Below are 15,041 nucleotides of genomic sequence, written 5' to 3' on the forward strand. Positions count from 1 at the left end.
AGAAATTAAACATTTGTTTCACCAAATTAGTTTGCCAGATATATTTAAAGATATAACGGTCTACTCATTATTGTGTTTCTATAAAAATTGTGAATAATAAACAATTCATTCACAAAATAAAATGTATTAGTTGCAGGATTTTTTGTCCAATTATCAAGTCTAGACAGTGTGTGTATAGAATGTAGAAACGTTTTTTTGCGTACTTAAACTCTGATAATGAACTTATATGGTGTGTTTTACTTCTGCCGTGAGAAAAAAGGTAAGTAATTGTAAAGTCTAACTAACAAAGATACTTTTCTGTGTACTTTAAAAGGAAAATAAAGCCAAATGTTAAGGAGGTAGACCTGAGGTGATGGACACAACTCTTACAAATCATTGGAACGTTTGTATTAGCATTTGACATTAATCACGTGTAATCATCGAAGCACCTTGGATTGATTTCATTCTGTTTCAAATGAAACTAGATAGGCCTTGGAAAAATTGAATATGATATAAATATATCACTGATTTAAAAAGTTATGTTCCTTACCCTAGGTCTACCTCTTTAAACAAAACTTCTGCTGGTGTCTGTTTGTTGGATTTGTTGCCCGGTGACATTAATTTAGTAATGACTCTTTAACCAAGCTAAACTACATCATTTGATTTCTATATATTATTGAATATGAGTTGAACTTAAAAATATTCATTTCCTTTCCATAAAATACAAGAAAAGAGAAGCAATTTCAATTTTATTGGTTTCGTTAAGACGCAACCGAGTATGAATTATATAATTTTTTACTTATCAGATACGATTTTTTTAACAAAACACATGTTCGGATCAGGCAAAATAATCTATCCTTTTTCGAGTTTTTGACGCTTACCCTACCAGTGCACCTAGAATATGCCCCCATTTAATTTTCTTACTTTGTATGTATTATTTTGGTTATTTTATGTTCTTTATCTCTGCTTTCCATGTCTGGTCGGTGTCTCTGGAATACATTCTTTTGATTTCCGATAGAATCTTGGTGTCTTTTTTTATAAAAGGAGTTTTGATTCGTTACGTATAGACCCTTTGTATAGTCAATGCAAACTTTCTTATGTCAATTTCTCTTTTTTTATATGAATGTGCTTTATTCAGTTTGTGCAACTACATTACTGAGTTTTTGTGAAGTGTCTTGTTTTCGTTTTGTTCAGTAATGTAATTGTATTTTATGTACGATTATTGTCCTATAATGGACATTTCAGTATTTACCTTACCGATATGAAGGGGTTCCAGTCAATGTATATTTGTAACAAACATGCTTTAATTACTTATAGTTTTCTTGTTCAATATAGTTTGATTTGCTATACTTCAGAGCTTTAATAAAGGGTAATTTGAGTTGTTCAAAAATTTGTCTTACGTCATTGAAAAGAATGGAACCATAGCTGAAAGAGGCGAGATAGGATATGTTTATGATTTTAAATTCAATATCAATTAAAAGGCTATGTCCACTTTGCATTCAGTATCCTGGATCATTTGTGCGGGTCTGTCTGATACCATGTTACGGTTGTGCCTAATTGTTGGCCTCTTCTTTGATGTTCATTGTTATGTTTCAATTAAGGTTTTTACAAAGAAAAACATTCAAGTCGGACATTTTACTGCCAAATAAATACTTTCTACTCGTGCTAATTCTGGTGGCAAATGTAAATTCGTGGCATAAATTCTCCAAATAGCTATTATCTGAGGTAATATCTATATGTACCCATGTTTTATTGTATAACTAGAACCACTCGGTCGTTTTCTTCTTGTTGTTTTGTTTTGTTTGTTTGATACCAACGACAGTAAGAATTTTTGGTGTGACGTACACATGTTTTAAAGGGTCTCATCAACAGCATAGGAAACAGATACACATAAAGAATTTAATCCGAAGATACATTACATCAAAGAAGCTTCATCCCTCCATAAAACAAACTAAACATCAGGATAAGAAGCCAAATCAAGCACCGAAAATGTTTACCAATTGTTGTACAAGGAATGAACATCAATTGTTTAAATGCTTTTTAATTTTCTTATACTTCAAAATCCGGTTTATATTTTATAATATAATTCGGGTACGACGGGACACTGAATAGCTTTAGGGATATTTGGACAACAAGTATTTTCACCGACATCTCAGTTGCTATACACAAAATTACAATCATATTAATTTTGGAGACTTTGGAGATTGTATTCAATGGGTAATTTTTTCCGGCTCCATTTAAACATAATATACATGAAGATCCAATTCCTAAAATAATTTATATAAAAGAGGTACTCAAAACCAAAAATATCGACGTTGAATCCCAAATGATTTGTAGCAGTTACATGAATTTTACCAACGCCTTTTCAACCGTGACGAAGAAATATTGTTTATGATATATGTAAAAGATTAAATGACATTTCAATGGTTTACTTTTACAACGAAAAATAAACTATTAAGGTAACTTAAATATTTAAATTAAAATTATAAGCACTAACAAATAACAATTAGCACATTTGGAGTCCCTAAATAAGCCCTAGTTTTATATGCCGTTCTCCAGTGTAGGTATCTTAAACTTAATGAAACTGTTCATGAATGTATTGGTGTGGGAACGTTGCAAAGAGTAACCTTTCATCAGCAGCATTATAATCAAATTAACAGATGGACCTTAATCTCTTTAGTTATTAGATACAAGAAATACTCAAAATCAAAATTTCTGTTAAATATCTATAATATAATTCGGTTAAGACAAGTCTAAACACTCTAAATACTGAGAAAAGCTAATATCCGTTGGCCTACCAGTTGCATCAACCCCGCAGTTGCTAAATACAAAATCCCACTCATTTTTATATTGAACATTTCGGTATGTTGTGCAAGGTGTCTCGATGGATGTGCTGTAGATTTATATATATATATATAAAAATCATGTATATGCAAGGCCGTATTCATAAATGATATGATATGATACGATTCACCTACGAACATATGATTATCAAAGAAATCGACCAACAAGAAATCGATGGAAATGTATTAGCAGAAACCGAATGATTATTGCTTTAATTATTCTTTAATATTGTAAATAATAAATCTCAGCGTGCTTGCGTTGTTACATAGTTCTACAACTTCTGATTTGACATTGCATGCAAGTACGTCGTAAGTCAACAAACGTAAGTATCCCTGCTAAATACAGGAAACGCTATAGACTCATTTGTTATCTATTTTGTACAAAACCAAACTATTACAATACGCTATGGATAATTTAAAAGGTGTTATTATTGAAATTTTAAGATAAGTCCATGAAAACCAGGAAATGTAACAATAAATTCAGTCGTTCATTACACATATTTTTTTCTTCTATTATGAAGCTTTTACTGAATTCTGGAAACTTTCGTAATTGGAAAATATGTTGTTTCCTGAAGAATGTTCTTTAGACAAATCAAATCAAGTGTTTCATTTATTTTTATCGAATGATTTTCAAATAATTTGGATACTTTTGCATTATCTGTGAAATAGTGCCATAAGTTGTTTTGATATTAAGCTTTGAAATAGAGATACTCTTTACAAGTTTTGTTTTATTTTTTGATTTTACCGAAATTACTGCAATGATGAAATGTAGATATTTTGGTGCAGGTTTAAGTAAACTTGAACGTTCTAGTTACATCCACGAAAAAGTTGCGAAAAGAGCTGGATATTTCTACCCTTCCGGAGCACCTGTTGTCGTTCTCGGTTCCTTTGTGCCAGTTCCTTTTGTTTGTTTGTTTTCTTCGTTTTTTGTTTGTTTTTTGTTTTGTTTTGTTTTGTTTTTTTTTTTGTGTTATATATTGTTTTCCTAATCTTCTGTGTTTAAGTATTACTGTATTATATTCTTATCGCTACATTGTGTATGTAGATCATCTCAACTTTTTGTTTTCACTTTTAACTCGTGTACATGAATTTTGATGTATCATCATTGGCCTATTTTGACACTTCGGTACATGTTTTGCCTATAGTAACCAAGAAAGCTAACAAATACATTTTTAAAAATATTTCTCTATATCAATATGTCTATAAGTCTTTAGCTTTCTAAGGTCAATAACATGTACTGTTGCTTGCACACTTAATTCTTTTCAAATGAGCTGAAGAGTTCATTTACTTAGCCACAGCGGTATAAAAAGAGACAATACTATACAAAAGCCTACCGTATTCATTTATTATAATGACCAACTTCTTGAAAGAAAAAGTGCAAAAATTAAGTAGCAGTCTTTGTAAGAATCATGCAAATTCTGCAAAATGTGATACACCTCAAAAAAGGCTACATATTTTTATTTTTGTTATTAAGTTACTTTATAGATCTATATGATGAAATGTATAATTATTCATTCTGTCTGCTCTTAGGAGATAATCAACATTGAAAATACAACAGTTTCTATTGTATTTTATTGTCATTTACCGAGTTATCTCTTTTAGTTATGAATTCTACAGTACATTCTATATAATTTTTATCTTCTAAGAGCACGGGTTATATGAAAAACCACATGTCAATTTCTGTTTACTATAACAATTTAAACAAAATATCAAAAATAAAAATATGTAGGCTTCCCAACCATGAATCACACTTTGCATGATTCTTAGGTGGAGTGCTACTTAAATGCTAAAGGAATTGGTTTAATTCAAAATGAGCAGAAAATAGAATATCTGTTAGTTTAAGTTTGTTTATTTGTTAAGTTGTTCTAATATAAAACAACCTTTTGGAGTGTAATCGTTGAATGACCTTAAAATATGAAAAAAAAATAGAAAAATGCGCATTATCATGTTCACTCATCAATTATAATTACTTATCTTTATTTAGTTTCAAAAACAGTCAAGATCGTGTATTGTTTCTCCACCAATTTATGGTTGGAAAACAGAATCAGAATCGTAATTGAAAGTATGCAAATAGATAATAATAATAATAATAATAATGTCATTATAAGATGTTTATTGTAATGTCAAAATATTTTAAAAGCTAGTAACCTTAAAAATCTTTAAAAAATTTTTATCACCAATACATTATGCGCATTTCTGCTTGTATTTCCTTTTTACAAATTACTTTTAGTACTGTTATTTTATTACAAAATAAAACAAAATGGTTAATCAACTGCCTTCGCAAAATCATATTTGGCAATGAATAAATACTTTGAATGTTAACATTTTTGACAATAATAATGTAATAGAAAAGCAGAAAAATGAATTTAGAAAACAAGTATTAAAATCATACTTTATTATTTCATTTATTCGTTAACATTTATATCCAGACTTTCGTGATTGTTATCTATAGACAGGAGTTCTTAGGGAATACTTTTGACATGTGAAAAACCTACTCTGAATGACATTCGATAAGAAAACCAATAAACCTAAATGGAAAATTAACCAATCAAAATCATTACTGCATTACTACTTCCTGTCCTGTAACAAGACCAGATGTCACATTGATGTGAAAAATGATTGCAATGATTTAGCTCAGGTTTATTTTTTCCACAGTGCATATAGTTTACCCACAGACTATGGGAGTGTTTCCCATCCTCCGATTTTAAATCGTTTTACACGTGTTATCAGTTACATTCGGTATGCTGCATCGAATATTGTACGTATATTGACTCTATTTCATGTGGTTACGTTAAGAACGTGTTTTTGGATTTCAACGTACATGTATTTCAATCAACTCATTGCTGACGCTTCGGTATTTGTTCGCTGATATTTATATAAATTTTCTCTTAAATGTGGAGTATAACTCTAATGGAGAATGTATGAGTTTTTTCTGCGTCCATAAATTTCGATGCAAAACATTGTCCATTAAGAGTTCACACATATTCTTCATTTATAATTTCCCAGGGCATTAATGCAAGAGATTAAATCTATCTGAATTTCTAACCTGTACACAAGAAAAATTGAACTGTATGTTTATATATGTTTCAAAACATATAAAAACATATGGTTAGGACCAGTATTGACATATATCTATTTTTGAACATTAAAACTCTCAAACTTTATTTTGTTCCCATCTAAGTGAAAACATTTGCCTTTAAAAATTTAAATTACATGTGAAACATTTGTTTTCCTACTATTTTTTGAATATTTTAATTGATAACATATGTTTATTTCAAGTTTTTCATGGTGGTCCCAAACATTTGAATAACACATAAAATTCATATGTTGCAATTTACCCTGTGTAGGGGAAGTAGGATACCTTATATATGTATCCCACTGAAGGTATATGATATATTTAACATGGGACATTCTTTTCTGTCATCTTGCAAAAACATACAGACAAACATATTTTTATTAATTAAAAGTGTTTGAAATGACGCAAAATTAAAACATTGCCCTACCGGTGCAGCAGGTCCATGCTCCATTTTTAGTGGAGTCCGATGTAAACTTTTGTTCCTTTGTATATGTTAATTCGGGTTATTCATGTTCTTTGTTGTGTTTTTCTGTTTTCGCTATCTGGTATTATCCTTGTAATACATTCTTTTGATTTTAGCTCGAATCTTAGTTCCCTTGAGAACTCTTTCAAATATTTGAAAGTTTGGCATAAAAAAAGTGTTGTTATCAATTTACAAACATTGATTGAAAAAAAAATTCTTGCAAAGAGATATGATTGGAGGGAAAATTCTTTTAAAGGGAAGATAAATAGCAGGAAAATGTTGGGTTTTTTTTTTAAATGTAATAGTGATTTTAGATTGTTTAGTATAACAAGAAAAAGAGTTCGTTGATACTACATTTTCTTTTTGATTAAAGAGTATTAGTTCAATATTCTTGACATTAATCAAGAAATTATATATACCAAATTCTTTATAGATTGCGAAATGGTAAAAATTCCCTTCAGAATCAAAAATAAATGTAATATTATATATTTGCCTTTTTCGAGCCTCGGTTTTCTCGAAGTCAAGTTCGATGACCTTTTTTTGACATTTAAATTTTAAAGTATATTTATTAAATATCATCTTTGCGAAAAGTAGGAAAATCTATATGCCAGAATATTAGATAAAATCTAAGTTATTCTCCTCTGCCCGTACAATGTAATGGCAAATTAGCGCTTCTAAGTTTGCATGCAATTAAATGGCACATTAAGAAATATTACTCATTATTTTCTCCAATATCAATACAATTACGACATATTACTATTGTTTAATATATTTCCATGTAACTTTGCTGTGGGTCAAACGATTTCTTTAGCCCCAGCAGATGACATGAATAGGCATAAAATATCTATCCTAGCATGTGTTTCATAGCTGGATCTGCAAAATGTACCACCAAACCTCTTTCAAACTTTTAACTTGTATACTCACAACTGTCAAAGAGGGTCTACAGTCCTACCACAACACTTGTTACTCACGTAGTGGTATTAATTCAATGTGGATCCTGAACAAATCGAAAGATCGTTTGGAGACAATCAGTTCAAGACTATTATCTGAATATAATATCATTAAAACTTATGATTTGTTCACACTGTATACTTTCATTCCACATACTCAGTTAAAATCCCGACTTAAAAACATTATACATCGTTGTTTTTCTAAAAAAGATGTTAAACCTAGATACAAATATATAGTTCTTGGTAGAGATTCCTCATACTTTGTAAGAACTAATTCCAAATCATCTTCCAAATATACAGAGGAAGATGTTACAAAATGCTGGAATTTTTACACTGGACAACATATTTGTCCAGTGTGGTGGACGTGTTTTTAAACAAACGGTCGGCATTCCAAAAGGAACAAATTGTGCTCCTTTACTTGCTGACCTATTCCTTCACTTTTATGAGGCCGACATTATAGCTGATCTGATTCGAAAGAAAGAGTATCGTTTGGCTAGATCCTTTGATCTCAGTTTCCGCTATATAGATGACGTATTATCTTTAAAGAATAATAATTTCGGGGATTTGATACATCGCATCTACCCCAAAGAACTTGAGATAAAGGATACTATAGACACTGTAAAGTCGGCCTCATATCTTGACCTACACTTAGAAATTGATGGTAAAGGAAAACTATTGACCAAATTTTACGACAAACGTGATGACTTTTCATTCAAAATTACCAACTTTCCTTTCATCTGTGGCAACATCTCTTCAGCACCTGCGTATGGAGTGTTCATAATACAACTCATACGTTTTGCAAGAGCTTGCCGAAACTCTAACAAATAGGCTTCTGGAACAGGGTTATGTTGCTGCAAAATTGAAGTCATCACTACAGAAGTTTTATGGTCGTCATCATGAAATCGTGGATCGTTATGGTATATCCATCTGCACAATGAAAACTGATTTATTCAACGGGTCATAGTTTTCCTTTCCTCGTTTTCCTACCCCGGACTTGAATGTTTATGAACAACTCGGCGGGTGTTTCTAGAAAAACAGAGGACGCTTACCATACCGGTGCACCTGATCCATGCTCCCAGTTTTTAGTGGAGTCCGAGTTGCTCATTTGCTTTTGTTACTTTGTATGTATGATTTTAGTTACTATATGTTCTTTGTTGTTTATGTCTGTTTTCCATGTTCGGTCTTTGTCCCTGGATTACATTCTTTTGATTACCGTTGTAACTTTGGTTCCCTTGATTACTCTTATTATAAACATCTTAGTCATTATGTAAAAAAATTTCACTATTTGATTGAGAAAAAGCATGTTAATTTTAGCCAAAACAAATTTTAAAAATACACTCAAGTCATCAGGTGAAAACACTTTCTGTCTATCAACCTATCCGGTAATGGTATAATAATCAAATACGAAGACACGGATAAATAAGGCGATTACCTCACGCTTTGTGTTTACGCTGGAGATACTAATTGGATAGTGTACATTGTGAATTCTTTTCCTCAAGCTCTGATATTTCAAATATATATATTATCAACAACGACTGCTTTTAAACAAAGACTTCATTCAATACGTGGATATTCGATGGATAAGATTGAAGCTAGCCTATACATGAAGTTTGAGCGACGGTAAGATGTCATTTTATCTATTTATTTATTTGCATGTACCATATTGGAATGTTTTAATAAAACATTATTCCCTTGTAGCTAAACTTTTCTTTCTTAAAGTTTATGTTTTATGTAAATTTAAAGACGGGCCGAAATGTGATTTCTGAATATCACCAAAATAGTGTTTTCGATGATTACAATGTCTTGTAAAAAAGCCTGTATTTTCCATTCTTCAGGGTATATGTGTTTTCGTAATTTACAGTAACATCTGTAAATTCGATTGCAAATAGTGATAAAACGGCATTTGAGAAATATGCGTATTGTTTCCTTAAAACCTATGTTTTAAAAACAGTTTTCTAGTTGGTTGTTCTCTTTCAACCATTCAGGTGTTTGCTGTACCTGGGTTGGTAATATGATATCATGAACATCGGAACTCTGCATTCGAAAAAAATCCTCACACAAAATTTTGATGATGAATCAATTCTAAAATTTCTGTTATGTTATGAAATAATAAAAAATGTAAGAACTTATTCTTATATTTGATGGTAGGCGCGGACCCAAGGACGAGCATGCCGGGTGTATGCCCCTCCCCACGCTTTTCTTTCATTATCTTTACGCCCATAACCTGAAATCCCAGATCCGCCCCTGAAAAGGTTATACGAAAAGATCTGATTTTGCTCGTTTTATTGACCGTGAATCTTTGAATGGTATGAATCTTCTACAAAATATTTAGCGGCTTTAAATATGTCTGCGTGACTTTTGGAAATGAATTAATCAATAATTTGCAACAGCAAAAATAATTCACAGGATTAGATTGATAATTTGTAATTGATATCACAAAAAATGACAAAGACTGAAATAACAAATTACATGTTCACTGAACTTGCGTTTTGTCAGAGAGTAATCAAGGGAACCAAGATTCTAGCAGAAATCAAAAGAATGTAATCCAGGGACAAAGACCAGAAATGGAAAACAGACACGCACAACAAAGAACATAAAATAACCAAAATAATACATACAAAGTAACAAAAGTAAATGAGCAACACGGACTCCATTAAGAACTGGAAACATGGACCAGGTGCACCGGTAAGGTAAGGGTCCTCTACTTTTCTGAAAACACCCGTCGAGTTGTTCATAAAAAGTCAAGTCAAGGGTAGACGAATAATGGAAGGAAAACTATGACCCGTTGAACAAATCAATTTTCATGGTGCATTGGATATATCGTACCGTTTCACGAGACAACTTAGTCCACTGTGATATAAAATTAAGATTTTAGACGACTTTATAAAAACGATTTGAACGACAATTCTAGTTTGTTCATACAAATACACAATTTATTTATCGTGATATATAGGAAATCATTCGTGTTCTATTACTATTCAATTTCTAAACAAGTATAAACAATGACAATAAATTACCTTATAATATTCAAGTCGTCCTATATACTAAGATGCTCTGAAACATGAATGGCTAAAAAATCGTTCCGTCGAAAGTGACGCGCTCCGGATATGAAGTATGCAGTTATAGAGTGATTGTTTAAAATTCAACTGCAAACGCACAGCGTTGATTATGGGAAGTTTCCTATATCACCGTTGGTCGAGACATTAGAGATGTAACAACAAAGCTTTAGATTATTAATAAAGTCAAATGTTATTTGAGTACAAACAGTTCCATACCTCATAGACAAAACATAAAAAATCAAAGAAACATACATAAATAATTTTTGTTTAGTAATGTACGCTTACTGGATATATAATGGTATTTGTGCCAATGTCTTTTTTTTACTTAGCACTCTGTATATGTTTAAGTCGATATGCTAAGATTCGTTTTCTAAAGGTTTTAGGTGATGATACTTAGTTTTTTGTACTAAACTACCACCTATGCAAGTTATTTAGTTTCACTATGGTTCAGTTAATGTTTTATTCCTTCGTAAACTACTAATTACTATTAGGCAAAACCGCTTTGCAACGGTAATTTGACGGCAAAAATGGAGATAACCGGTTGGATATATTCGACATAAATATTCGTATTAATTTTCGTTAGTTTATAATAGAGTATTTTTTTTCATAATTTATATATGTATGTATGTAGAGTCCAGTATCAGGATGTTATACGACAGATATATACAAATCAGCATGTGACACACTTATCGATTTCTGAATGAATCTTGTAAATAATAACGCCATGATAGAAAATAGTAATAATATTACAGAACAGTAGAATAAATATTTACATCCAAGGAGTGAAGCTCCGTTTTTTGAAAATGGTGAATTTCTACACTAAATGCGGAGAAAACGTCTGACGTTTGCTTCGTTTTCTTTTTATTACATTCCGTTGTAAATAAACAAAAGTATTATAACAAAGGTCAAGATGGACGTTTTCAAATAGTTCTTTTCGGGTATGTGCTGTTATATCATTCAACATATTTTTTTCGTTGTGAGGTTAAACGATATTTCTTTTCTATTAGTCATTATTGTGTTGTTATGTAAGTTGTGAGCGTATATATACATATTTCGACATATGTACGATTAAAAGCTTGAAAATCATCGAGAATCTTTTCGTGGCGACTGCAACATTGTCCTGACCCAGATTATGATAGCAAAATGGTGATGGATGAGTGCTTTTCTGTTCGATTTTATTGCATGGAAATGTTTTTTTTTTTTTTTTTTGGTCAGAATTTCAGTCAGTACGTAATTGCTGTCTTTAAAGCAATGAGCTGTCATCATGCAATAGCAAATGATGAATTATATCCATCGGATATGCATAAACCAAGGACTTTCTTTTCTTTTTTTTTTTGGCTATTCCTCTTGACTTTTGCCTTTAGTAATATTGTTATCTTTTTTTTAGGTATATACTTATTACATTCTCAAAGCAAAGCTCATCCAGGGGGAGGTAACCAAGGGGACCAAGGTTATAGTAGTAATCAAAAGAATGTAATCCAGGGACAAAGACCAGACATGGAAAACAGACATACACAACAAAGATCATGAAGTAACTAAAATCATACGTACAAAGTAACAAAAGTAAAACAGCAACTCCACTAAAAACTGGGAGCATGGATCAGGTGCACCGGTAGGGTAAACGTCATCTGTTTCTCTAGAAACACCCGCCGAGTTATTCATAAAAATTCAAGTCCGGGGTAGGAAAACGAGGAAAGGATAACTATGACCCGTTGAATAAATCAGTTTTCATTGTGCAGATGGATATACCATAACGATCCACGATTTCATGATGACGACCATAAAACTTCTGTAGGGATGACTTCAATCTTGCAGCAACATAAACCTGTTCCATAAGCCTATTTGTTAAAGTTCTAGCGCGATACAAAACGTTCGTCGTTTCGGCAAGCTCTGGCATAACGTATCAGTTGAGATATGAACACTCCATACGCAGGTGCTGAAGGGATGTTGCCACAGATGAAAGGAAAGTTGACAATTTTGAATGAAAAGTTTGGTCAATAGTTTCCATTTACCATCGATTTCTAAGTGTAGTTCAAGATATGAATCTGACTACACAATGTCTGTTGTATCCTTTATCTCAAGTTCTTTGGGGTAGATGCGATGTATCAAATCCCCGAAATTATTATTCTTTAAAGATAATACGTCATCTATATGGCGACAACTGAGATCAAAGGATCTAGCTAAATTATTTTCTACCACCACCTCTCACAAGAAACATTGGATGTAAAACGTTTTGCAGACAAAAACAATGTTGTTTTGGGCTTTGTCATATATTGATTCAATATGATGAAAATTTGATTTCACGCACCGTATTTGAATTAACTTTATTTATTACAAATTGTTATATTAGATCAGCTCAATTTACAATTTGATTTAACAAATGTTTGATAGAAAACTGTTGGCTAATCTCTTGGAATCACCCAGACACCTGCCCCCTCCCATAAACTACGATAAGGTGCTGTTCTAAATATATTATGTACTTTATTGGCTTGGATGTATAAACATGTCTTGTCTTGGAATATTTCGATATATAAAAAACGTTTCGGCTGAAATATGATTAGCATTGTTGTGTTGAAAAAGATCTAAAGGCAGTTTATTGACATTATGTAATCATAAATTTGATGTCGATGACAGAACATAACTTCACCGGTGTTGAACTTCGCGATGTTGAATATATGGTATACTTAGTACTATTGTTATTAAATAAAAAATATGTAATGAATGGTGTAGGCTTGTTTATCTACACCTAGGAGAAACCAACTTTTTTAGTTTTATTATTACAGCTGATGTATATCTTATATATGCCCTTAAAAATTGACTAATAAAAATCTAGGCAGTAGTTAAAAAAATAGTTTAAAAGAAAAGCTTTTATAACAAATATCAATAAAAAGGCAAAAACCGGAAACTTGTAAAGGCATTTCACAGTGAATGTGTGTTACACCAGGCTTTACAGCATGATTAACCTCACGCTTCCATTACGGTCAATTATTTCCGGTATATTCTAACACAAATTGGCAGCATCAAATTGCTACCAGTCAAAATCGGTAAAACCAGTAGTCAAAACAGTACAAAGATATGAACAATAAACAATTGAAAATAATAATAATAAAATGCAAACAACATAATGTAAATCCCAGTTTTCCATTTCTTTGGTTAATAAATCGGATGATGATGCTGTTGAATGATATAATGAATAATATGTACAGGCTCTACAATATTCGTTTTAAGTTATTTACATCATATGCAGGAGAATCAGGTATATACATATGAGAGAGTAATCAAGGGAACCAAGGTTATAGTGGTAATCAAAAGAATGTAATCCAGGGACAAAGACCAGACATGGAAAACAGACATTCACAACAAAGAGCATAAAGTAACTAAAATCATACATACAAAGTAACAAAAGTAAATGAGCAACTCGGAGCATGGACCAGGTGCACCGGTAGGGTAAGCGTCCTCAATTCTTAATGAGGAATATTACTCCTGGTAAGCCTATATATTCTTATGGAGTTAACTATGCCTGGTATTCCTTCGATATGATTGGTCAGCTTGACAGGGGATATGTAGGCGACACAGGTATATAGAAGCAGATTAGGAAACATTTTACTATTATGGAAGTGTAGTAAAATAAATACTTTATCATTGTTTTGTGAGACGTTAATGTCTTCTTGAATAAAAATGTGTGAATTACTAGAAACATAACTTTTTTTTATATTTGTTATCTTGACGTGTATCGTCACAAACGACATGCTAATCTAACAATGGTGATGTGAACCGATTTGTAAAAGAGATATAAAAACGTATCAAAGTCAGAGGAAAAAAACATACAAAGACAGTCTACTACAATGGGATCTTCACAGGGGTTCGAATCTCATATTCCCTGTAAGGCCCCAAATAACACGAAGTTTATTGAAGTGATAAGAGTTAATTTTGTTGTAGTTTATGAATTTAAGATGTATGATATTAATTCGTCATTTTGAAAGATGATGCATATTGTAGAAAAGTCAACAGGTTGATCGATACAACTGCATTTAATGACCAAGGTTAGATATATAAAAAAATTGTTTAGGGTCGGCATATAATTGATGCCATGATGCGAATACCAAGTTTTGGTGGCAAGTCTATTATCCATTATTTAATACTATGGGATTTTTAAGCCCTCTATGGTCGTACATGTTGATCTTGCAATTGACATTTATTCAAGTTTTAAGAAGATTAAATATCTAATACAAATAAGTTTAATCTTTTAACTTCGTATTCATGGTTTAAGGAGTGGAGTGATGATAGGATTTTATCTCCGTTAAATGTAGTTCGAAATTACATAGGATCGTTTGCGCCTCGTCCTTCTAGAACCCTCATAGTAATACAACCACAATGATACGCGAAGCTTTGTCTGCAGGAACGTCAACATATTTGTCATGAAATAAGAAAAGACAACATACCGTTAACTACGCAGACTTTTTGCATCGCGCTTTTTTACATTTAGGCTTCTGGAACAGGGTTATGTTGCTACAGGTTGAAGTCATTAATACAGAAATTTTATGGTCGTCATCATGAACTCGTGGATTTGTACGGTGTATCCATCTGCACCATGAAAACTAATTTGTTCAGCAAGTCATAGTTTTCCTTTGCTCTTTCGTCTACTCTGGATTGATTTTTTATATGAGCAGC

At 31.8% G+C, this 15,041-nt stretch overlaps 1 protein-coding gene across 1 annotated transcript in view; it reads left to right on the top strand.

Annotated features, from left to right (window-relative positions):
- Window positions 1-8,767: 8,767 nt before the first annotated feature.
- The window catches only part of LOC148611555 (uncharacterized), a 28,813-nt gene continuing 22,539 nt past the window's right edge, over window positions 8,768-15,041 (top strand). The window contains exon 1 of the mRNA XM_088595299.1: window positions 8,768-8,931. The gene's annotated coding sequence lies outside the window, so the exon portion shown is untranslated. The remainder of the gene's footprint in view (window positions 8,932-15,041) is intronic.

Source organism: Perna viridis, chromosome 7 (assembly GCF_037379345.1).
Source record: "Perna viridis isolate PV_CMFRI_1.1 ecotype Kerala chromosome 7, ASM3737934v1, whole genome shotgun sequence".
Lineage (NCBI taxonomy): Eukaryota > Metazoa > Mollusca > Bivalvia > Mytilida > Mytilidae > Perna > Perna viridis.